General features: G+C 28.1%; 1 protein-coding gene across 1 annotated transcript in view; it reads left to right on the top strand.

Annotated features, from left to right (window-relative positions):
* The first annotated feature begins 12518 nt into the window (after positions 1–12518).
* LOC135925572 (molybdenum cofactor biosynthesis protein 1-like) overlaps positions 12519–24641 on the top strand; it is a 29735-nt gene continuing 17612 nt past the window's right edge. Inside the window, exon 1 of the mRNA XM_065460969.1 lies at positions 12519–12644. The gene's annotated coding sequence lies outside the window, so the exon portion shown is untranslated. The remainder of the gene's footprint in view (positions 12645–24641) is intronic.

Raw genomic sequence — 24641 nt, forward strand, 5'->3', positions numbered from 1 at the left:
TTTATAAATATTAGTAAATTTTTTAATTAGTTATCCAATCAAATCTTTTTCAAAAAATATCAGCACATCAAATATAATAAAACATTTACTTGACAAACATGATTTATCATGTAAAGAAGAAATATCTAAACAAAATTTAAAGTTATTTTTCAAACCCATTGTAAAAGATACAACTGACCTTATAAAAGATAAAAAAAATGGATTCTGGTAAGGAATTATGTTCTCATTTGTTGCAAGGATTTAATGCCATTCTCTTCTATAAATAATACTGGATGCAAGATTTTCTAAAGGTTATTTGTAAAATCATTATAATTTTTTATAGGGCAATCTTAATTTTTATTTGTTAAGATATTTAATTATTTTATAACATCCCACATTTAGAATTTTTTATGGCATAATATTTTATTATTAACTTTTTATTATGTAGAAATATGGCATTATTTCAGATGCCAAAGAATTACCTGACAGAACTACACTTAGCCGGAGTGGATTAGATGATGTTTATTTATCAATGAAAGCATACATATGCCAACAAATTAATGTAGGTCCTAAATTTTGGGCTATAACTTTTGATATGTGGACAGACAAATATAGACGGCGAAATTATATCACCTTTACTTTTCACGAAATAAATAATAATTTTAATCTTGTATTTTATACATTGGCGACACATCATGTCACCCAAAAACATACCGCTGAAACTATTCTTTCCGAAATAGAAAAAGTTGAAAATGAATTTGATTTAGGGTCCAAGAAAATTCAAATGGTTACGGATGCAGGACCCAATATAAAGAAAAGTCTTTGTCTAGGAGAATATGATCAGCATTTATGTTTGGAGCATGGATTACATAATCTAGTGACAGTCGATGGAATAAAAAAAGTTAATAAAATTGAAAATCTCATTAAAAAAGTTAGAGAAGTTATAGTTGCCTTAAGATTCAAAACAGTGGATTTTGAAAATATAAACGATATAGAAAATAGAAAATGTTTTGAATCGATATCATATACATCGGATATTTTAGATTTGGATGATAATGATCCTTTTTATGAAGATCGTTTGGGGTATGATGATGATAGTGAAAATCAAAAATCATATGAAAAAAAACATAAAACCTTAAAATTAAATGTGCCTACACGTTGGCATAGTATTTTAATAATGCTGGAAAGTGTGACTGGCAATAACAAAAATCCTATAAATATTCTATTAAATATAATGGAGAAACCGGATCTCAAATTATTTAACTCCGATTGGGACTTGGTGTATGAACTTTTAAATTTTCTTAAAACCTTCAAATAAACTGTTAATTTTTATCTGTCCAAAAAGGAGTTACTATAAATTTAGCCTTATTATTTCGTAGTGAAATTAAAAATCATATAATTGTAAAAGAAAATGATAGTCCACCCATAGCATCCCTTAAACAAAATATGCTTACTAAATTTGATCATAGATTTCCAATAACCGATCTTCAGGTAGTATTTTAAAATACATAAATTATTTTTTATACATTATTCTTTCTTTTATTTTTTTTACTTAGGTATTAGGAGCACTTTTGGATCCTCGTTTTCAATCAATAAACATAGTAAATGAATATTTAAAGGAAAAAAATATTACTCCGGTTGAATTTTTATGTCAACACGCTACCTCTCTACGGTCTTACACGGACGAATTAAACGAATGTAAAACGACGGAAGTTGCTTCAAAACTCGATTATCTTAAGTCATTGGCTACGAAGCATTCATCTATTCAAAACAATAACCTGGAACAACAACACTATTTAACTAGTTTAGAAAAAGAGTGTTATTCATTATTTTCGCCTTATAATTTGGAGATAAAAGATGTCTTAGATTTTTGGAAGATAATAGCATTGGATCTTCCTAAACTTTCAATATTAGCTAGAAAGGTCCTGTGCGTTCCAGCTACAAGCACACCCAGCGAGCGTGTATTTTCTATAGCTGGGCTCACTCTGAACTCTAAAAGATCATTATTATGTCCTTTAAATCTTAATAAAATAATATTTATTCATGATAATTATAACTTAATAAAATCATTAAATTATAGTTATAAACATAATAAAGTATAAATTTTATTTTAAAAGTGTTTCCAATGAATTTATAAATTTACTTAAAAAAATTTAAGTTAGAAAAATATTTGACGCCGCCGCCGATTTTTGTGGCGGCGTCTAAATCGATTCGCCGCCGCCAGCCAATCATTTTAAAAAAAGAAACGTCGCCGCCGAAAATGCTGTCGGCGCACATGTCTACCTATACGTAATATATACCCGATTTATTATAGTGGACGGCACAACTATGTAGTCAGCTAGCATAGTGAAGAAGAGAGGAGTAAGAAAGAGGTGATCTATTATTTATTAGGGGCAAAATAATGTTAAAAAATTGTAAGGCTATATAATACAACAATAACAATATTAATAAATGAATCTGACACCTTGTTAGAAAGTTTAAGAGAGAAAAAAAATAAGTTTTATGTCCGGTAAACATATCCTTGGAATATAACGCTATGTCTATATAGTAGCGTGTTATGTTACAGAGGCATCAAAGTTCCTCAAAGTTGGTCCCTAAAAACCATTATCCTAAGAAGCTTATTATCGTTTATTTATTTTTTCCTTCATTACTCTTTGTCATCTTTTGGAGTCAATATAGTGTTTCCCCATAAATCCTTGTCTCTGTACTATGCAAGCGATGATCGGAATCAACTATCTTACAGAGTCCGTTTTATAAGAATAGAGAACACACACGGTGATAAATTGAATATATAAGAATTGTAAAAAAATAGATTAAACTGAAATAGATATTTAAAAATTTAATGAATATTATATGATACCAACCAGTGGCGTCGCTAGGGGAAGGGGGGCGCGGGGGCTTGGGCCTCCTGAAAAATTTGAATAACCCTTGAAGCAAAAAAATTTTTTTAATGACTCCTTAATCCCCTTGAACTAAAAACAAATAGTTTTAATTGCTCCCTGAACAATTTCTTTTATAATTCTATTGAGTAATATATAGATTTGATTTTATTATTTAAAAATTAATAAGACTACATAAATTTTTATATAATGGATACTATTTTAAATATTAGATTAGATTAGATTAGATTAAATTAGATTAGATTAGATTAGATTAGCTTAGATTAGATTAGATTAGATTAGATTAGATTAGATTAGATTAGATTAGATTAATACATATAAATTATATTTTCACTATGTCAGCTTGCGATCAAATTCTATGTTAAAAATATATCAATATCACTCACTAAATATTAATTTAGCAATAACAGTTTGACTTTTATTATTTAAATTATTATATAACCCTAATTAAATTAATATAATCATTTATTAATTGAAAATTAACAAATTTAATTGTATTTTGCCGAGTTTAATATGACTAATCAACTATTATTGATTTTTAATGTCTCTTTCTAAAATTATTTTCAAAGTCCAAATTCAAATAAGCATAAGAGATTTATTTATAAAAAGTTAGTAGACTAGACATGTAGTTTATAATCCTCTATTCTATTATATAAAATTATTTATAAAATATTAGGTAAAATTCCACTTTTGCAGACTTATTTGACAGTTATATATTAGCTAATATTTTTATAATTTTACTACAATGCTTTTGATAATAAATATAAGAAACAACTTGCATTATCTATTTATTAAAATATTATTATAATTAAACATCTTATTATTTATCCCACAATGGAATAAATTATATATCTTTTCTTCTCTTTTTTACGTGTTTTTAGGAAAACTATTTTTTTCTTCTTCGAAAACAGTTTTGAGTTAAATTTTTAATACGAATATATTTTAGATATTCTTACAAATTTCTATTATTTTAAGATATAATATACCAACTAGAGATGGTGCGACAATAATATATAAAATTTTAATTGCTTTCATGATATCACTCTGGTTTTTATTTTTTACATGTTTCATTTCTAATATTTCATCCTTGCCGTGTAAAAACTCAAGCATAGGCGTAGCCAGGGGGGGAAGGGCAAGGGGAAATCCCCCCCTTCAGAAAATTATCACTTTTTGTGAATATCATTTTAGGCTAATAAAAAATATCCCATTTAGTCCTCCCCCTACTTCCTGACCCTTAAAAATGTATGCATATAACTTAAACAATAATTTGAAAGAAAGAATATAATAATATTTTTTTATAAAAATATTCAACATAATTTATACATTTTTGGAAAAAGCATATATATATATATATAAGTTAACCAAGAATGCCATTTAAGAAATGGAATATAAGATAAGTCTTAAGACAAAAGTGAAATGTATTATAATTATTAATTATTAATAATAGATCCATAAAATTACTAAATAATATAATATATCAAATATAATTTTTTATAAAGTGAGTAATTTTAATTTATTTATCTTGTTAAAAGTAAAATATATTTATAAAACTTTTGATAAAATTTTATAAATAAAAAAAAAAATTAAAGGACAATACAAAGAGTGGAATATTTTTTGTCGTAGATTTACAGTATATTTAATTTTATCAATTATCATATGACAATCAAATTTTTACCAATATAGCGAATTATATATTTTACATAAAACTATAAAATATTGATAAGGACATCAGAAAATATCTTTTAAAGACATTATGAAATAAATAATATGAAAATAAAATTTTATCTTTTATTTAAAGTAATTAGATGGCGTTAAATATTTGACAAATTGTAGCTATATTTATTATCAAGAGCATTGATTAGTAAAATTTGTTTAAATATTAACTGTAATATATTCTATAACTGTCAAATATGTTTGTAAAAGTGGAATTTTGCCTAGTATTTTGTAACTAATGCTATATAATAGAGGAATATCAACTATATGCCTCAATGATATCATTGTTATGCCTACTTACATTTTCTAAATAAATTTATTCGCATGCTTTTATTTTAATGTATATACAAGTAATTTATTATATTTTATATAAACTAATAAAAATATATATCATATGTGTTCCAGGCTTATTTTTTTTATTAAAATTAACCTACTATCTTGATAAAATATTTTATGACTATATATAGACTATGGTAACCCTAGTCAAAGGCCGGACAAATGCGGGCCGAAGGCCCACCCAAAAGTGGGTCTGGGGGCGAAGCCCCAGTAATTTTTAATTACCCCCCCCCCCCACTTAGGAAAATCCTAGCCGCGCCTAACTCAAGGCTTCAATATATTTGCATAATTTCTTCTAAAGATTTTTAGTATTTTTGTTTCATCAATTCTAGCATGATAAATTCTGATATGGGTTATCATTACCATCGTGAGTGTCATGGCTAGGACTGTAAACCAGCATCTATTATTCGTGTTGCTATGAAATTAAAGATTATTACTACAGCTGCTAAGAGCATATGATTGCATATTTTAGATACGCAATAATGGTCAACTGTGTACTCATTTATATATTATGGTAATAGGAATAAAAACCCCCGGAAAAAACCCCATGGAAAAAAACCCACAGAAAAAACCCCCATGGAAAAAATTTAAAAAAAAAAGAAAATCGTTATTTTTTAAAAAAATTTTCTCATCAATTATTCTTAAATTTTTTTCTCAATTTATTATTTCCTTCCCATTTTTGCTTTAAGTCATTGTTAATCTTTATTTTTCTGACCTTTTTTCAATTTTTTTCTTATCAATTTTCACTAAAATTTTTAGTATAACCTAGAAATAATTAATATTGATAAATAATTTTATAAGCGAATGCCACAATCATTATCAGCTTTAAACTCAAAAAAAAAGACAAAATACTTACGAAAAAATATTCGAAGTACAAATAATGTCTAAATGTCAAGAACGGGATTTATTTCCTGATGCATTATATATATAAATGGATTTCGAAAAGTCTGCTATGAGCGCGGTTAAAACTGTCATTGCTATGATTATTAATATGTTAAATAATTTATATTTATTTTTTCAATTAGGGGATGACTCATAATCAGAGGATGCTTTTACCATATGTGTCAAAGTACCCATAGAAAAAATCAAAAGCTATGATAGAACCAGTGGCGAAGCTAGGAATTTTCCTTAGAAAGGATCCATACATGTAAAAACCTGGGGGGGCTTCGCCCCCCAGACCCCCTTAAACGGGCCTTTGGCCGGGTTTATCCTAAAAATCATAACCATATCTTCGATAATATATAATAAATATATTTTTTAAATGCATAAATAATATGTTATTATAATTTAGTAGATTATTCTCAAAGACTTTATAATAATACTATCCAGAATAACTTCAATAGTAATATAATATCCTTCCACAGACATCAAAACCAGAAAAATATAAATATTAATGGTATTTATTTGATATAAAGTCACTTTTAAGTCTTTTGAACGTATAATCTAAAAAAATTGCTCTGGGAGGGGTCCAAACCCGAAAACCACCCCCGTAGCTACGCCACTGGATAAAACCGATGAAGCCCTATCTTTTGTGGCATGATGGACGGCTTGGCATTTGTTCCTTTATGTGATATGGGCAATGCAATGGCATTCCTTAGATCGGTTATTCCGAGCAATGGTCAGTATATTCTTGAATATTTCGATAAAAATTACATCAATGGAGTATCAAGGGAGGTCACAAGAAGCAATTCTCAATCCCAGACAGGTCGAATTGGGCCTCGATTTTCTCCAGAAACTTGAATCAGAGCACTCTATCCAACGAATAACTCATAAAAATATCCCAGTAAAATAACCCATGTATTACTTATTTTCGTAAAAAATTTTGCAATAAATACAATATCCATCCTTAATTACTCTATTAAGTAGACTAAATTTGACAAAATTTGCAATAAGATGTTTATTTTATTGATAAATCATTATATGTACATAATTTATTATTAAATTATATTTTTATAATATTTTTTCTAAAATACTAATTTGTCTATACCTTATTAAATCCAAATAAAAATATACCAATATTATTAGATCTTAAGTAAATTCGAAAAAAAGTTTCGGGTTTTTTTTCCTGGGGGTTTTTTTCGGGGTTTTTTTTCCCGGGATTCATATATTATATATCATTTAAAATGAATGATAATCTTTTAGAAATTTAATATCTCATAATAATTTTCTCGTTTACTTATCTAGCTACCATCATGTCATCTAAAAGGAAGCTCTAACCACTTAATAGTTTTATGATTTGTATTGGTCGTATATACTCTCTTCTTCAAGAATTGTTGATTTGGTTTAGGCCTATAAATTTTTCCTTATTAGTCCATTATATAAATGTGCAAAATGGTAACAGAGAGTTATATTAGTTTGATAACCTTTTGTCAATGTAAGTTGCTAAGAATTATATTATTGCATTATGTGGTTTTTAAAAAGTATCATCTTGAGGCATATGTATGAAATAATTAATCTTTTTTATCACTTGTAATTCTTTAGACGCAAATTTTTTTTATATCAGCAATCGAAAATATTTTATACTGTAATAAATAGATTTTGTATTAAAAAATTTTAGCTTTAGAAATGTCTTGTATTGTTTTAATTATTTATATGTCAGTTTATTTTGTATACATAATATAATAAATGAGAAAATTAAAATTCAGAATAATTCATCAGAGTTAACAAATTTAAAAAAAGTATAATATATTAAAATAAAACCCGGCTGAGGGCTGGGCAAAAGCGGGCCGAAGGCCCCCATAATTTTTTTTAGTTGAGCCTCCTGAGATTGTAAAGGCTAGCGACGCCCCTGATACCAACTAATTTGTTTTCTAGTATTTAAAGTTTGTTAGAGAGAGAGTGTATAACATTTTTCCAGGGAGAGACGAAAAGTTTTTATCAAAAATAAAATTTTAATTTTTTTTTATATATAAATTAATTATTATTAATGAAAAATAATTAACAAAACATTTATATATAATTTTCATTACTATTATATAAAATAAATATAGGATAAAGAATTTAGGATCATAATAATTTACGTGATACGTGATATATAGCTCTTTTGCCTTCTAGCGTTGAAGGTTCAACAGAGCTACGCTAGATTTTCCTCATTACCATCTAAGAGCTAATTTAATTTACGTGTAAAAGTAAAATTATGGGGAGCCCTCCACACGTTTGTGGGCAAGCCTCACGTACTTGTAGGCGGAACATTTCGAAAAATGTTACTTAATCCTCTATAGGCTTATTAAAAAAGGAGTGGGGCAGAAAAAGAGCCTATACCCGAGAACTACAGTATAATTTAATTACTTTAAGGGTGGGTGGTGGCTGATTTTAAGTTTAAATTCTGTATAAAGATTGTTATCAATATTGAGATTTAATGTTCATAGAGAATCTTTAAGATATAATTTAATAAAAAAATTTCCTGATCAGTATGATATAGTATTATTTTTTATATTAATGATTCAACCCATACAATACAGTACTATCACTTCAAAATTTTTGCACCTGATGAAACCGCCTAAATTGAGGATTTAAAAGCGGGCAACAAAAAACCTATTTTAATGTCTTATACAACTTGTTATCAATATTTGTATTTATATATTTAGAGCTTATTATAATTTATAATTTTGGTTATTGTAAAGTTATTAGGTTATCCCGCCCTTAATTTTCCCCCCCTTATTATTGTTTTACTTATATATTTTTATTAATCATTTCCTTTTCCATAGTCTTCTATTAAAATAAAAATTTTGTAAAGTTTTACTTTTATTTTTTTATACGCTAAGCTGTATTTTATTTCCCTTCAAATTTTAAATCTTTTCTATTATAATGTCTATGTCAACTCGTTTTCTAAATGTGCACAGAGATATGGAGGTAAATTTTCTCTATACAGTTTTAAATTTTATTTGTTTTTCTGTATTAAACAATCTTTATCTTTATCTTTTTCGTTTTTTATTTATTTTTTTTCTCTTTAAGTTTTTAGGTGACCTCATCTTCCAAAATTTTGGTCTCTTTTATATTAAATTAGTCCTAGGAAACTCTTTCATAATTTTATTTATTCATTTTTTTATTTTTTCGATTGGCTCTCCTTTAGGTAACATATATTTTCCTTTATCGAAATTCCCAAGAAATTTCCTTTACACTATTCCTTCCCTAACATATGTTTTCCTTTTTTATCGGAATTCCCAAGAAATTTCCTTTATACTATTCCTTTCCTAACATATGTTTTCCTTTTATCGGAATTCCCTAGAAATTTCCTTTACACTATTCCTTTAGGTAATTAAGACAATATCCTTTTAAAACCGATAAACCCACAATCACTTTCTACCCCCTTGTTTTGGCATTGCTTTTGAATTACCTCACTTTGTTTCTACTCTTTATCTTCCGAGTTGGTTTAAAGCCTACAGACATCCTTGTCAATTTTTTTTCCTTTTTCTTTTTAAACAGAACTGTAAGAAATAATATCTATACTATGACCACTTGCAATAAATCATGTTATACATATATCCTTTTTATCTGATAGCGCCCGAGTGGTTTGAAAGGAAATTTTATCATGTCCTCGCTTAATATTAATGGTTTAATGTATAAATTAACGATTTTTCTAAGGCTCATGGTCGACGAAAAAATGGATGTGATTGCGATACAGGAGACCCACTCAAAAGATAATAATATGGCTACCTTTAATAACTTTAAAATGTATAGTTCTGGCACCACTTCCAATAATTGGTCGGGGGTTGCTTTCTTTATCAGCAAAAGATTATGCGAATACGTGGATAAATTTGTGCCCATTTTGGAGAGATGCTGTTTACTATACCTGAATACCTGCTTCAGGCAAACAATCTTAGTTAATGTCTATGCCCCGCCTAGAAGAAACGAACGGCTCGCATTCCTTGATGACCTCGAAAACATTGTAAACTCTCTTCCTAGGAGTCGTAATTTGATAATCCTTGGGGATTTAAATACTAGGATCGGAAAAGATGACTCCTTTATTAGAGATGGGGTAATTGGGAATGCAGCGCTCTCTCAATTAAACAGTGATGACAGTAGGAAGTTATTGGAGATGTGCAGGAGTATAAACCTCAAGGTTGAAAATACTTTCTTTTCACACAGCGAATCGAACACCCTAACCTTCAGAAGAAATAATATCAAATCTCAGATCGATTTTATCATCTCGAACATTCATAGCTGGTTCATCGATGTAAAAGTAATGCCTAATATTAATATTTCTGATCATAACTTAATCAGAGCCAGTATTACTGTGAGAAATTTATGGGGAAACTCTCGGCGTCCTTCTCTTCAACCCCAGCCTAGATACCTGTCCTGGAAGAGGAATGCAACACACCTGCAACGTCCTGCAGTCAAACTACAGCTCGATCTAATCTTAAATGATAGGGAGGCAACTTTCTTATCCTCATCGGAGTCTCAATCTGTCGAAAAATGTTGGGTGTCTTTCAAAAACAACTTGTTTGATGCCTGCAATCATCTCCCTAACATCAACAATTCTCCACCAAGACAGGAATGGCTATCTGATGACACCATTCGCATAACGAACAGATGGCGTTATGGCTGGACCACTATATTGGAGTCTTTGATTCTAGGAGGCCTACCTTAATCCCATCCACTAGTCAAAGTGTTGGACAATTGGACGCAAACTTTTCATTGGCTGAAATTGTGGCCGCTATTAAGAAGCTTAGGAATAATAAATCTCCGGGTACGGATAACATTACAGGAGAACACCTGAAAGCAGCTCCCTTAGCGATCTCTCGGTTCTTACTGCATTTGTTTAACAAGATATGGTTGACTGGGATGATGCCAGCGGATTGGAATAAGACTATCTTTTGCAACTTCCCGAAAATTCCAAATCCATCTAAATCCAAGGATTATAGAGCCATCGCTCTCACGTCTGTTGCATCAAAAGTTTTTATGGTTCTTTTAAAAAACCGCATTCTTTCCTCTACACCAAACCTTTTGTCTAAATACATTTGTGCTTACCGTCCAGGTAGAAATATAAACGAACCAATATTAGCTTTAAAGATTATAATGCAGAAATGTCAGAAGTATAAATGACCTTTTTACTATATTTTTATCGACTTTAAACGTGCTTTTGATAATGTTAACCATGATGCGCTTTGGAAGATTTTAACCGAATGTGACATTGACTCTAATATTATAAGGATCCTTAAAACACATTATAGTAGTCTTTTTGCCTCTTTAAAAATCAATAATAAGGTTTCTCCATCTTTTAGGACAAAGAAAGGGGTAAAACAAGGATGTGTTCTTTCCCCGCTATTGTTTAATATACTTATGAATAAAATCATAGTAGATACGCTTGCTACTGCGAATCTCTTAGAATTAAGATCCAGTCAGTCTTTTTTCTTGGAAAATAGGGTGATATGTTATGCTGACGACATAGTTTTGATAACAAAAAGTTTGGAAGAAACCCAAAATTTGATCTCTATATTAAACTCCTTTAGTCTTAAGGTTGGCTTGGATATTAACTTTGATAAAACAGTGATAATGCCCTCGTCTCAGGCGCCTCTTCTGAATAATTTGGTGGTTGGGGGAAAGTTGGTTAAGGTGGTGAAATCCTTTAAATATCTAGGTGTAACCATTGACAATAAAGGTAGTTGCAAAGAAGAACTAAAAATTCGTTTACAAAATGCTAGGGCGGCTTTTTATAAATTTTTTAAACTGTGGAAAGCTAGAGAGATATCCGTTTTCACAAGACTCCGTATTTTCAACTCAACCATCATCCCGATTCTGTTTTATAGCGGTGATACATGGGACAGGGGGGTGGCGAGGTTTGTAAATATGTTTGTTGGTAGAGTCTTTCCGTGAGTGATAGACTATCATATAACAATCAAGCCATAACGCCTTTTGTTAATCCTGGCCAACAATTACTTTTTTATTTCCTAAAACTTACGGAGCTGGTTCCTATTTCTGCGTCATAGTTTCCTTTCTCTCATATCTTTATCATTATCAAAGACCTTTTTCGCTATATAATCTATCTATCACTCCATAGAGTTTTTTTAATAAAAAAACCTTTGTTGTGTGGTGTTCGTTGCTGGATAGTCATAAACCGATTACTGACTAGTTTTTGCCTATTCACTGGAATCTTCACCTATTTAAACAATTTGCGGTAAACCCATTAGCTTTTTCTTATTTTCAAGAATAAATTCTAATCTCAATTGATATGAACACATTCTCAATTATTGTTAGTAACCATCAAGGCTTACATTAGATGTTAAACTTAAAATTAGCCACCACCCACCCTTAAAGTAATTAAATTATTTTTGCAGTTCATGGGTATAGGCTTTTGTTTTGCCCATTTCTTTTTGTTTATTAGCCTATAGACGTTTAAGCAACAGTTCTCGGACTGTTGCGCGTATAAGTACGTGCGGCTTGCCCACAAACGTGTGAGGGCTCCTCATTTTTTCTCCCCTTAATTAACTATCCAGTTTGATGGATTTTTGAGGAAAACCTAGCGTAGCTCTGTTGTATCCACAACCAGAGGGCGAAAACGCTTTTATCACGTATCACGTATCACGTATTCAGCAATTATTAAGCACACATGTTTTGGGATAAACGCAATTTTCTCAATGTCAAAATTGAACTCTCTAAAAACTTGCCTGAATTCCATAACCATAACTAATAATTTTTCTAAGGGATTTTATGATGATTTTAAGAGAAAACATGATTATCTTCGTATTAGTGTAATCGATAAATGCAATTTTAAATGTAAGTTCCAATTATAATTTTACATATATGTTTACTTGATTATGATTGTTTATATTTAGTTTATTATTAGTATCTTATATTAATTTTAAATAAGTTAAATTGATATTTTTTTAAAATAAAGCCTCCTTTTAATAGTTGCATTAATTACAATAGCTATAATATATTTTTAATTTCTAATTTTTAGGTTATTTAATATTAGCTCAATGACATAATTTTCTCAAGCTTGTTTAAAATTTTTTTTTTTTAGCCCTGCTTGTAATTGTGAAAAAACATATTTATATTAAACTCCAGGGTGGCCAGTCCTAATAGCCTGGCATAAAAATATTTTATCTAAGTTACCTATCCTATATTTATTTTAGTTTTCTAATAATCCTAACACAATATGTTTTTAGGTTGATATCATTTAGCACAATGATATTTATAATTTATTATATTTTTTTAGACATATTTTAAATTTTAAAAAGTAATTTGTAATACTAGATTTTGGAGATTAATATATAATGAGTCCCAATTTAAAAAATAATCAGTTTTTTTAAATTAATTTTTTATATTTTACAAAAAAGGGCTTTTATTAACCCTTTATAATTTCCCAATAATTAAAAAATAAAACTACAGGTAACTCAAAATCAACTAAAGTGAATGTAAAAATACTTGTTTAACCATAAAATGTTTAAATCCATTAAAAAAACAATCCTATAATATAGTGAATCAAATTTAAATTTTTTCAAGAGTATTTTTACCAAAATTTTCCTAAATGCCACCATCCTAGTATGCAGGATTGGGCACATAGTTTCAAAAAATTAATGGTGATAACTGTAGTCAATACATGTAATGGTTACGTTACCACTTTCTGGGGCAAAAAAAGATTACAGTTGCCATTATTTAAAAAAATGTTATGGAAGGCTCTTTGTTCATAAGTGTTTTGCGATAAAATAATAAATGAAAAATAAAATAAAAATGATAACTCATTGTGTGTGAAATTGAAATTTTATGTATGCAGAGTGTTAAAAATCCTATTATGTCAATTTTTTAAAATTACCCAATTAAGAATTTAGCCAAAATAATATTATGTGAGACTTGACAACTCCCAAACCTTTTTGCCATCTATGAGAAAAATCTCTAGGTTTATATAATATTATTTTTGCAAAAATCTTAATTGGTTTGCTTTTAAAAATTGACCCAAATCAGGTTTTTTAACAATCCTACATATATCTCTAGTTAGTTTCTTTTTCGATGAATCGTTATGAGAAAAAAAATTCAGATATTTGTGACCCGTTTTAATTGTGTTAAAAATCTATAAGAACATATAATGTTTTAATTTAAAAACTGTAATTATGGAGACAAAAATTACTATAATATGGATAAAAATATTAATATAATATGAATTTATAATTTTTAATTTAAATGAATTAAATGCTAGATTTTGTGTTATTTCTTTTTCATAAGTCATAAATACTAAATTTTGTTTACGTTGATCTTTTATCGATTCTCAAGTGCTCAGAATTCTTTTTATTATAGAGAACGAGATCTCACGAGAAGCTGTTGATACCCCATTGATGAAGGCTGTTGGGTAGCATTACAATTCTTTAAATATGATTTTCTATGCATAATATTTATGATATTTTTAAAATTATGTGTTTTTATAACTTCTATAGCTTATAATCCTTTTGCAATTTCATTTCATTAAGTAACTTCTCCCAATTTAAATAATAATTCTAATGGTTTTTTTTATCTGATATATAATAATCAGGGGTAATGGGGACAATGTATTATAACATGATAGAAGATTATAATCATCTTGTGTAAATCTATCTAAAAAATGATCTACAATAATTTCATAATAATTCTTTTTTAATGAATTCTAGTTGGAGTCCTATTCAAAATCAAGTTGCAATTTGGTATCGCTTAAAAAATCTTGAAGATTTGTAGGTTTATTGTACCCTTGGTTTGACGGGTGAGAATATCATCCACTATATTAATACATATTGATTGTAGATTCTTATTTAGTGGATCTATTGTTATTAATAATAAAGACAAGCGGGAAAGGTCTTGTCCTGTATAATGTTAAAAATCTTGTCCTGATAATTGTTAAATGGGGAAATTTGCTTGTAGAATGAGAATTAGTTGTAGGGATTTAGCTCAATTCAAATATAAGGATGTACATAAGAATTAAATCTGCAAAATGGTATATTTATTTAATAAAACAAGTATAAAATCAATACGATTAAAGTAAAACTGATTGTATTTTTTAATATAAGATCTCTTTTTAAATCAAAAGTAAATTAATTATGTAAATATATATCATAAAATAACGTTTTCTATATCCAATTTACATAATATAAAAGTTTAATTTAATATATCACACGATCGCCTTAAACCTTCATTATCTATAATGGAAAAATATATTAACGCTTAACACAATAAAAAATAAATCGTTACGAATATGTAACAAATACTACATAAATTATACAATATAATATAATTTATATAAACGCATTGAGATAAAAGACTAGAGGCTTCTACTGAATCATGAGGGGAAGCCTATGAGTTAAGAATTCTATTAGAAAAATAAAATAATCCTTCATAGAGAGCCTCAGGATTCTTTTAAATGATACGAGATTCTAAATGACCTGTCCAATTCTGGGCTAAAAGATTATTAAGAGTATGCTGAAAAAGGATACATTAAAAGGCCTAAAAAATTATATAATGCATGATATAAATTAAAAAGATTAGAAATGATGGCAATATTATTATATTAAGGCACATTTTTATTAATTTTTTTGAAGCAGGGTTGGTACTCCTCCATTTCGGATAGACATGAAGTTTGCACCATCATATGTCGGGCTTATTACATACGATGAATTAATATTTAATTCATTAATGTGCTTTAAAAACAATTAATTATGCTTTCAGCAAAAAGATGTAAATTAATGATTACTATTAAATTTTCTTAAACCACAAAAAATAACTAATAATTAGCCAGGTTTAATTAGATGCGTCTTTTATCTCATCAACCTTAAGACACTTTTGTTATATTTTTCTGATTTATATTCCAGCACTATATCTGCCATAATAGATTAGACTTCTTTTTGATTTTGGGGTAGTGTTGTTAAAAAGCCCGATTCGGGTCCATTGTGGTTTTAAAAAACGACCCGATTAAGATAATAACCGAAATAACATTATGGAAGCCTAAAGATTTTGCTCATACCTGGGCAGAACTGTTTGAACATTTATTTGCCAAATTATAATATTATTTTTTCTAAAATCTTAATCGGGGCCGTTTTGAAAAATCGACCTAAATCGGGCTTTTTAACAACACTAATTTGGGGTGACGTTTATTGTGCATTTTTGGGTAATCATTTTATAATTTTATTTAATTCCGGATCTTTTTTAGATGGTTCAATATATATAGTCCAGAAGAATAACTTATGTTTTCATCTTTTCCAGCATCGGTAATTTTTGTTGAACTAGCTCCACGAAAAGGTAATTTCTGCATGCTAAGAAATAGCATTAAATCAAATATTGATTTAAGATGATAACGATTACGATTAATTTACTGGCTTACCAGAATTGTTGTTATCTTAGTATCCTTATTTAAATTAAGATTTTTATCATGCCATATTGTTGTCGACTTTAAATGAGCTTTCATGTTATAAGTCCCTTCTTTGCAGCTAGCGCTTTTTTCCAATTGCTGAATCTTTTTTGTCAAAATATGTATAAATTAAAAAAATAATATTTTTCTAAATATTTTGTTGTATTTTCATTTAGATTTGATTGTTAATTATGAATTAAAATTTAATAAATAATGATCTTTTTAAATTTGGGGGCCTGAACCTGAAAAATTTTGGGGGGCCAAAAATTTTTTCGAGTGGCCAGGTTTGTGGACCAATTTTTTTTTGGTTGATTAAGGTATTAAAACCAAACCCTTTGTCAATGTTAAATATTAGTTTGATTAACTAAAAACTAAATTAATTTGATTAAATTTTATATTTATAACTAAGTCAGTATAATTGATAATTATGGGAAAAACGAAAATAAAAATATTCTTTATACATTTTAAAATTACTTATCTCCAGATGAAAGTTTGAAATTCAATTTTCAATCGAAATTTTTTTCCTCCTGATCCTTTACTATTTTTTTTTGATAATTTCTTCAATAATTATTCGACTTCTTAATTTCTTCCAAAAATATCACAATTATTCATTTATTAAAAACATATAAATGGCGCTATATAAACGTTTCGATACAATAAAGGGTCTTGTTTTATTGTTTATAACTATTTTAGGCAATAATTGATTTAAAAGTATTATCAATGTTATATTTTAAAAATATTTATAAATTTTTTTTGATCCTTAATATGGCTTAAGAAAGTTTTTTTTATCAATATGCATGATTTATTATAAATCAATTATAAGCCTTAAAATATTTTTGAACGATAAAGAAGTCTAGTCTTTATTACATTAAAAAGCTCATTATTATTTATTGAGAAAAATAAATAGTATACAAGCAATAGTAAAAAAATTGGAGCTCCTAATCATTTTTTTGAACTTTCAGATGACATGAATAACATAAAATTTTTTCCCCCTGATGATCAATTATTGACTTGTTTATAAATCCAAAATTTTATATTTAAATTGAGTTTTTAATCTAACTTTAATATATAAGACATGCTTTATTGAAACTGAAAAAGGTCATAAGGTGTTTTATTTGACATTGTATAGCCTTGTTAAATTTTTGATGAAATAGGGCAGGGAAAATTGATATTTAAATTAGTTTTATTCATTATTTTTAAGCACGTGTAGTTATTAAACCTCTCGATTTGAGTCGATTTTAAAAAACGGCTAACTCAATGTTTTCGCCAGTAAAATATTGCCTAAGCCTCGAGATTTCTCTAATAGATTTCCAAACCTTTGTTGAATATTTTTCCGGATAAAATATTGAGTTAGCCGTTTTTAAAAATTGGCTCAACTCGAGCTGTTTAACAACACTAAGCATGAGTTTGCTTAAAATTTTAAATTAATTTGAGACCTAAGCATTGCCTAAATTTTTGTTTAGTTTTATGCCTTTTAATTGAAAAAAAATATATTTACAGCCGTTGTTTTCATGCAGAAACTCTCACAAAATACTTAACATTTTTTATATTTTGTTCTCATTCAATTTGAACATTAGAAAAAAATATAAGAAAAATGATTCCATTATACCCATATTTTTACCATTCCTTCGAACACATTCCCATTTAAAAGAGCATATTAAAAATATATAACTTTTTTATAAAAAAAATTCAAAAAAGTTCAAAAATAACGATTATGACAATTGTCACTTTTCTAGTACATCTTCACTGAAATTTTAATTTAACTTGTTTACAATATATATTTTTAGCTATTTATTTTAAAAAAGTTCAAAAATAACGATTATGACAATTGTCACTTTTCTATGTACATCTTCACTGAAATTTTAATTTAACTTGTTTACAATATATATTTTTAGCTATTTATTTTAAAAAATTCAAAAAAGTTCAAAAATAACGATTATGACAATTGTCACTTTTCTATGGTACATCTTCACTGAAATTTTAATTTAACTTGTTTACAATATATATTTTTAGCTATTTATTTTAAAAAAATTCATAAAAGTTCAAAAATAACGATTATGACAATTGTCACTTTTCTATGGTACATCTTCACTGAAATTTTAATTTAACTTGTTTACAATATATATTTTTAGCTATTTATTTTAAAAACATTCAAATAAGTTCAAAAATAACGATTATGACAATTGTCACTTTCCTATGGTACATCTTCACTGAAATTATTTAGCTTGTTTACAATATATATCAGGGTTGGCAAGTCGGTCAATCGACCAGTCAAATTCAGTCAATTAACCGGAGGAGTATTTGACCTGTCAAATACGGTCAAATACTCTAAAAAATTTAAAGGAAAAATAAATTAAAAATATGTATAAAAAAGGGAAAAACGATGTAAATACATGTGATCACAATGTTTGCTTATTTTTGTGTCCACAATATCAAGAGGAGAACTCACTAGGAGTGAAATTAATGAAGTATGTGATAGGTAGTGATGACCAAAATATTTTAAGTGATATAATTAATTTCAGAAGCAAAAACAGCATGTTTAATATAGCAAATTATGTGGAAAGTAGTAATTTCCAGAAACAATCAATTCATCTTAAGTTAATAGATTAAACTTTGTCCACCCTGCCCATTAAGAGACTAACAATTCATAGTTCTACTTCTTCTTTAGAAAGAAATAGGACGATTTGGGTTAATATTCTTATGAAAATAGAAATCGATTGAAGATCTAAGACATCAGGAAAATTGATTAAAAAATATTAAAGAAAATGATAATATTGAATATGAATCAGAACAAGACTCTGCTACAGATAGCTACACGTTAGTTATTGAATGACAATGAATTTAAAAAATTAATATAGATTCATTTTACTATTATATTCAAAATAAAGTTAATATTAGCTTAAAAAAACATATATTTGAATTTGACGATATTTGACTGGTCAAATATCGGTCAATTGACCGAAACGTATTTGACCGGTCAAATGCACAACCCTGATATATATATTTAGCTATTTATTTTAAAAAAGTTCAAAAATAACGATTATGACAATTGTCACTTTTCTATGATACATCTTCACTGAAATTTTAATTTAACTTGTTTACAATATATATTTTTAGCTATTTATTCTAAAAAAGTTCAAAAATAACGATTATGAGAATTGTCACTTTTCTATGGTACATCTTCACTGAAATTTTAATTTAACTTGTTTACAATATATATTTTTGGTTCCACGTCTTTATAGAGAAACCATTATAGAGAATGTATTTTATAGAGAAACATTTATAGAGAAAACAATTATAGAGAATGCATTTATAGAGAATTGTTTTATAGAGAATGTAATTTATAGAGAATGATTTTAAAGAGAATTATTCTATAGAGAATGTCCTTTATAGAGAATGACTTTAAAGAGAATGATTTTATAGAGAATGCCGTTTATAGAGAATGGTTTTATAGAGAATGCCGTTTATAGAGAATGGTTTTATAGAGAATGTAATTTATAGAGAATGATTTTAAAGAGAATTATTTTATAGAGAATGTCCTTTATAGAGAATGACTTCAAAGAGAATGATTTTATAGAGAATGTTGTTTATAGAGAATGATTTTATTAGAATTACTTTTATAGAGAATTATTTTGTGGAGAATTATATTGTAGAAAATTACATTGTAGAGAATTATTTTGTAGAGAATTATTTGTAGATCTTGATTTTATAGAGAAATATTATATATGGGACAATTATAGAGTTCAAAAATTTTATGCAGGATTTGAAAAAAACACCCCCCCCCCCCCATTTCAACAGAAAAGTTTGAATAAATAATTAGTCCTAATGATACGAAGAAATTTAAATATTAATGATAATTATACTTGCTTATAACCAGATCTATCTACCAATAATAAAAGGACACTTAACCATTCAAACAATGTTAAACAGGACCTTTTACCACAGGGTAAGGGGTTATAATTCAAGTTAGACATTGAAATTAAAAGGGGTAGTTTGTATTTGGAATTCCGTTATGTTTAACAAGTGCAAAAACCCTATAAAAAACATTTTAAACTTTTTGATTCATCTTTCTCTAAACTGATTAGGAGTTTACGGCTTGTAATAAGAATTTTCATTTTACTAAAATCAATTTAGAGAAAAAGGTGTATTATTTTAAATTTTGTCGATGTATAATTTTTAGGTAAGAGTTTGAACTATCATTTTGTATTTTGTAAATTCAGATACAACTATTTTCTGACCTATGATGATTTCGACAGAAATTGATCCAACCCAGTGGCGTAGCTACGGGGGTGGTTTTCGAGTTTGGACCCCTCCCAGAGCAAAAATTATTTTTAGATTATACGTTTAAAAGACTTAAAAGTGATTTTATATGAATTATATTTTTCTGTTTTGATGTTTGTGGGAGGATATTATATTACTATTGAAATTATTCTGGATAGTATTATTATAAAGTCATTGAGAATAATCTACTAAATTATAATATAACATATTATTGATGCATTTAAAAAATATATTTATTATATATTATCGAAGATATGGTTATGATTTGTATGATAAACCCGGCCGAAGGCCAGGCAAAAGGGCCGAAGGCCCGTTAAAGGAAGTCTGGGGGGCGAAGCCCCCCAGCTTTTATATGTATGGACCCCCTCTAAGAAAAATTCCTAGCTACGCCACTGATCCAACCACCCCCTAGTGTTCCCTCCTACCATGTGAATACTAGACAGTACTCTAGTGATCTTAACTTAATTTTGGTAAGGCGATAGTTTGATGGGTCTTGTTTTATTTTTTGTTGTTATTTGCATTTAATATCATTAATTGAGTGCGTTTTTTAAATTTAAAATCTGATTTTGCAAGAAATGCACCTGAATAAGTGTAACATACCCACCCTTAATGTTGCGCAATCGGTTAATTTTAGGCAATTCCAAAACGGTTAGCCAAGTTTTTAGGCCAAAAAATCGGCTAAGCATAATTAGGCTTAGCATAAAAATAGGCGAAAACGAATAGTCAAAAATTAGGCATCGGCTAAGGAGCTCGGTTAATCACTCGTCATATATCGTTACATAATAAATTTATAAAATAATTTTAATAAAGGCTAGGCTTAGTGTTGCATAACGCAGACGGGCGATTAGCCTAGCTCCCAATCCCTACATTTTGTCTAATTAGTTTTAGGCGATTTTTCGGTTAAGCCAAATTAGGTTTAGCTGATTTTTAGGCTACTAACATTACTTATAAATTTCAGATTAATGTAAATTAAAATTTCTTCAGAAGTTCAATATAAAATCTTCTGAAATTTATAGGTGGGTATTCTACACATATTGGAATGCATTTTCGGCAAAATCAGATTTAAAATTTAATAAAACGCGCTCAAAAAAATGCAAAAAATAGAACAAAATACCCATCAAACTATCGCCCTTACCTTAATTTTTACAAAATTATATAGATTTTCATTATAAATTATTAAATACAAAAAATTTTGGCGAAATCGTATGAAATTCCCAGGGTAGATTCTCTTCGGAATAGATTTGGTAAAATCAGATTTATCAGGGAAATTAGAAACGAGCACTATAAATCAGAGACCTACAGGCCCTTTAAATCCGGCCCGGATACACGGACTGGGCTGTATTTTAATTTTTTTAAAATATACCCGGGCCGAGCCTAAAATTTTATTTTTTTAAATGCACGGGCCGGGTCAAAAAAGCTTTTTTTTTAAAAACCCGGGCCAGGCCATATATTTTAAAACCAAATATTTTAAATCACCATTATTTTCTAGGCAAAAATATATATTATATTTTTAAAAAATCGGGGCCGGGCCATGCAGATTAAAATAATGCACAAAGCAACTAAATATTGACAAAATTTTCTAAAAAAATTGGCGTAAGGCTGGCTTTGTTGCTAATAGTTTTTTTTAAAAATTGCTACTCTACTAGTTAAAGCAAAGCACTAATAGAAACTAATGCATATATACATTGTATATAAATATAAATTTAATTATATAATTTAAAAATATAATTTAAACATTTAAATTAATATTGTGAGACAATGCCCTTAGGTAATCTAACATGGGCCTTGAATAGTAATCTTCGACTATTCTATACACCCGTTGAGCTCTTTCTATTAAAAATATATTTAAGGATATTTATTTGGAAAATCTACTCAATAAGAGGCTAAGGATATTTAATCTGGAAAATCTACTCAATTAGAGGCTAAGGATATTAAATCTGGAAAATCTACTCAATAAGAGGCGATAAAGAAGGGAATATTTTCATAATTTTAACATCACTACTTCTAATTGTTCAGCGTATTTTAAAAAAAAATAACAACAGGAAACTTAAAAATATTATCATAATTATTCATAAGCAATTACAAATCAGGAACGTGAATAATTTTTTTTAAGATTATTTTTTCCTTTTTTTTATTCAAGGGTTCCGAGAATTTATATGACGGCATCTGTCTTGTTTTTTTTATGTAAAAATATAAAACATAGAAAATATGGACAAATATAATTCTTGTTCAGAAAAAAAAATCTAAAAATAAAATGGAAATAAAAAAAAATTTATATTTGATTGAGATTTGCTCTATGAAAATACAAATAAATAAAAATTATAATAAAAGTTTTGGAAAATCTACTCAATAAGAGGCTAAGGATATTTAATCTGGAAAATCTACTCAATAAGAGGCTAAGGATATTTAATCTGGAAAATCTACTCAATAAGAGGCGATAAAGAAGGAAATATTTTCATAATTTTAACATTACTACTTCTAATTGTTCAGCGTATTTTAAAAAAAATAACAACAGGAAACTTAAAAATATTATCATAATTATTCATAAGAAATTGCAAATCAGGAACGTGAATAATTTTTTTTAAGATTATTTTTTACTATTTTTTTATTCAAGGGTTCCGAGAATTTATATGACGGCGTCTGTCTTGTTTTTTTTTATGTAAAAATATAAAACATAGAAAATATGGACAAATATAATTCTTGTTGAGAAAAAAAAATCTAAAAATAAAATGGAAATAAAAAATTTTTATATTTGATTGAAATTTGCTCTATGAAAATACAAATAAATAAAAATTATAATAAAAGTTTAAACTTACAATTATTTAAGTTTTATTTTATATATAATAGGATTTAAGAAAAATTATCATTAATTTTGAAATCTAAATTTTTTTTAAAGAACTTATAAATTTTAATGGCTGAATTTATTTTAAGCAGTCAAAACAATCAATTACTAATTTTTGAATCATTTATATTTCAACGAGAAAAGCTTATTATACAAGTTATTGGCGTTGTGTTAAATTCCACTTGGAGGAGTGCAATGGAAGGGCAAGGACAAAATCTGGAGTTATATTTCATAATCAAATGCATAATCATGTTCCAGACATTGCCGAAATTGAAGCAAGGAAAGAAATAAATCAAATAAAGGAAAAGGCAACTACCTCGCAAACTCTACCCAATAATATAATAATATCTACAGCAGCTATGGGGAGAATGCCAAGTTGTTCCTTAATCAAAAGAACAATTCAAAGAAAACGACGCCTAGTAGGAAGGGCGCCTACTGTTCCTGTTAATTTAATTGACCTAATAATCCCTATTGAATATCAAATAAATAATAACGGGCAACAATTTTTATTATATGATAGCGGTCACCATGATCATCGATGCCTAATATTTTCAACAGTGAAAAATATACAGTTCCTATCAACGTGCGACAAATGGTACGCAGATGGCACCTTCAAAACATGCCCTCCACTCTTTCAACAAATCTATACCATCCATGGGATGAAATACGACACGATTATTCCTGCCGTTTATATCCTTATGGCGTCGCGTCGCCATCAAGATTATTTAAATATTTTCGAAAAAATTAAAAATTTCGAAATTCATCTTGATCCTAGGTCTATAATGACAGACTTTGAATTGGCAGCCATATCAGCTTTCAACCAATCTTTTCCGTTGGCTGATAACCGTGGATGTTTCTTCCACATGTCTCAATGCATATGGCGCGCCGTTCAAAAAAATTCAATAATTTGTATGTCATATATGACAGAGCCTAATTTTGCTTTACAAATTAAGATGTTATTATCACTGGCATATGTGCCAGTGGATGACATAATCCATGGATTCGAGGTGCTGGTTGGTTCCGAATTCTATCAAGAAAGGCGGGATATTCTCCAACCTTTGATAGAATACTTCGAGGAGACATGGATAGGCAAAATGATAGCAATGAGATCCCCATTGTTTAGTATTTCATTATGGAATTGCTATGATTCCACTCTGTTGCGAGCTCCAAATACCAACAATGCAGTAGAAGGTTGGCACCGGAGTTTTTCTTCCCATATAAGTTCCCATCATCCAACCATTTGGAAATTTATCAAAAGTATGAAATATATATTATATTAAAA

This window comes from Gordionus sp. m RMFG-2023, chromosome 2 (genome assembly GCF_954871325.1).
Source record: "Gordionus sp. m RMFG-2023 chromosome 2, tfGorSpeb1-WG-v2, whole genome shotgun sequence".
Lineage (NCBI taxonomy): Eukaryota > Metazoa > Nematomorpha > Gordioida > Chordodea > Parachordodidae > Gordionus > Gordionus sp. m RMFG-2023.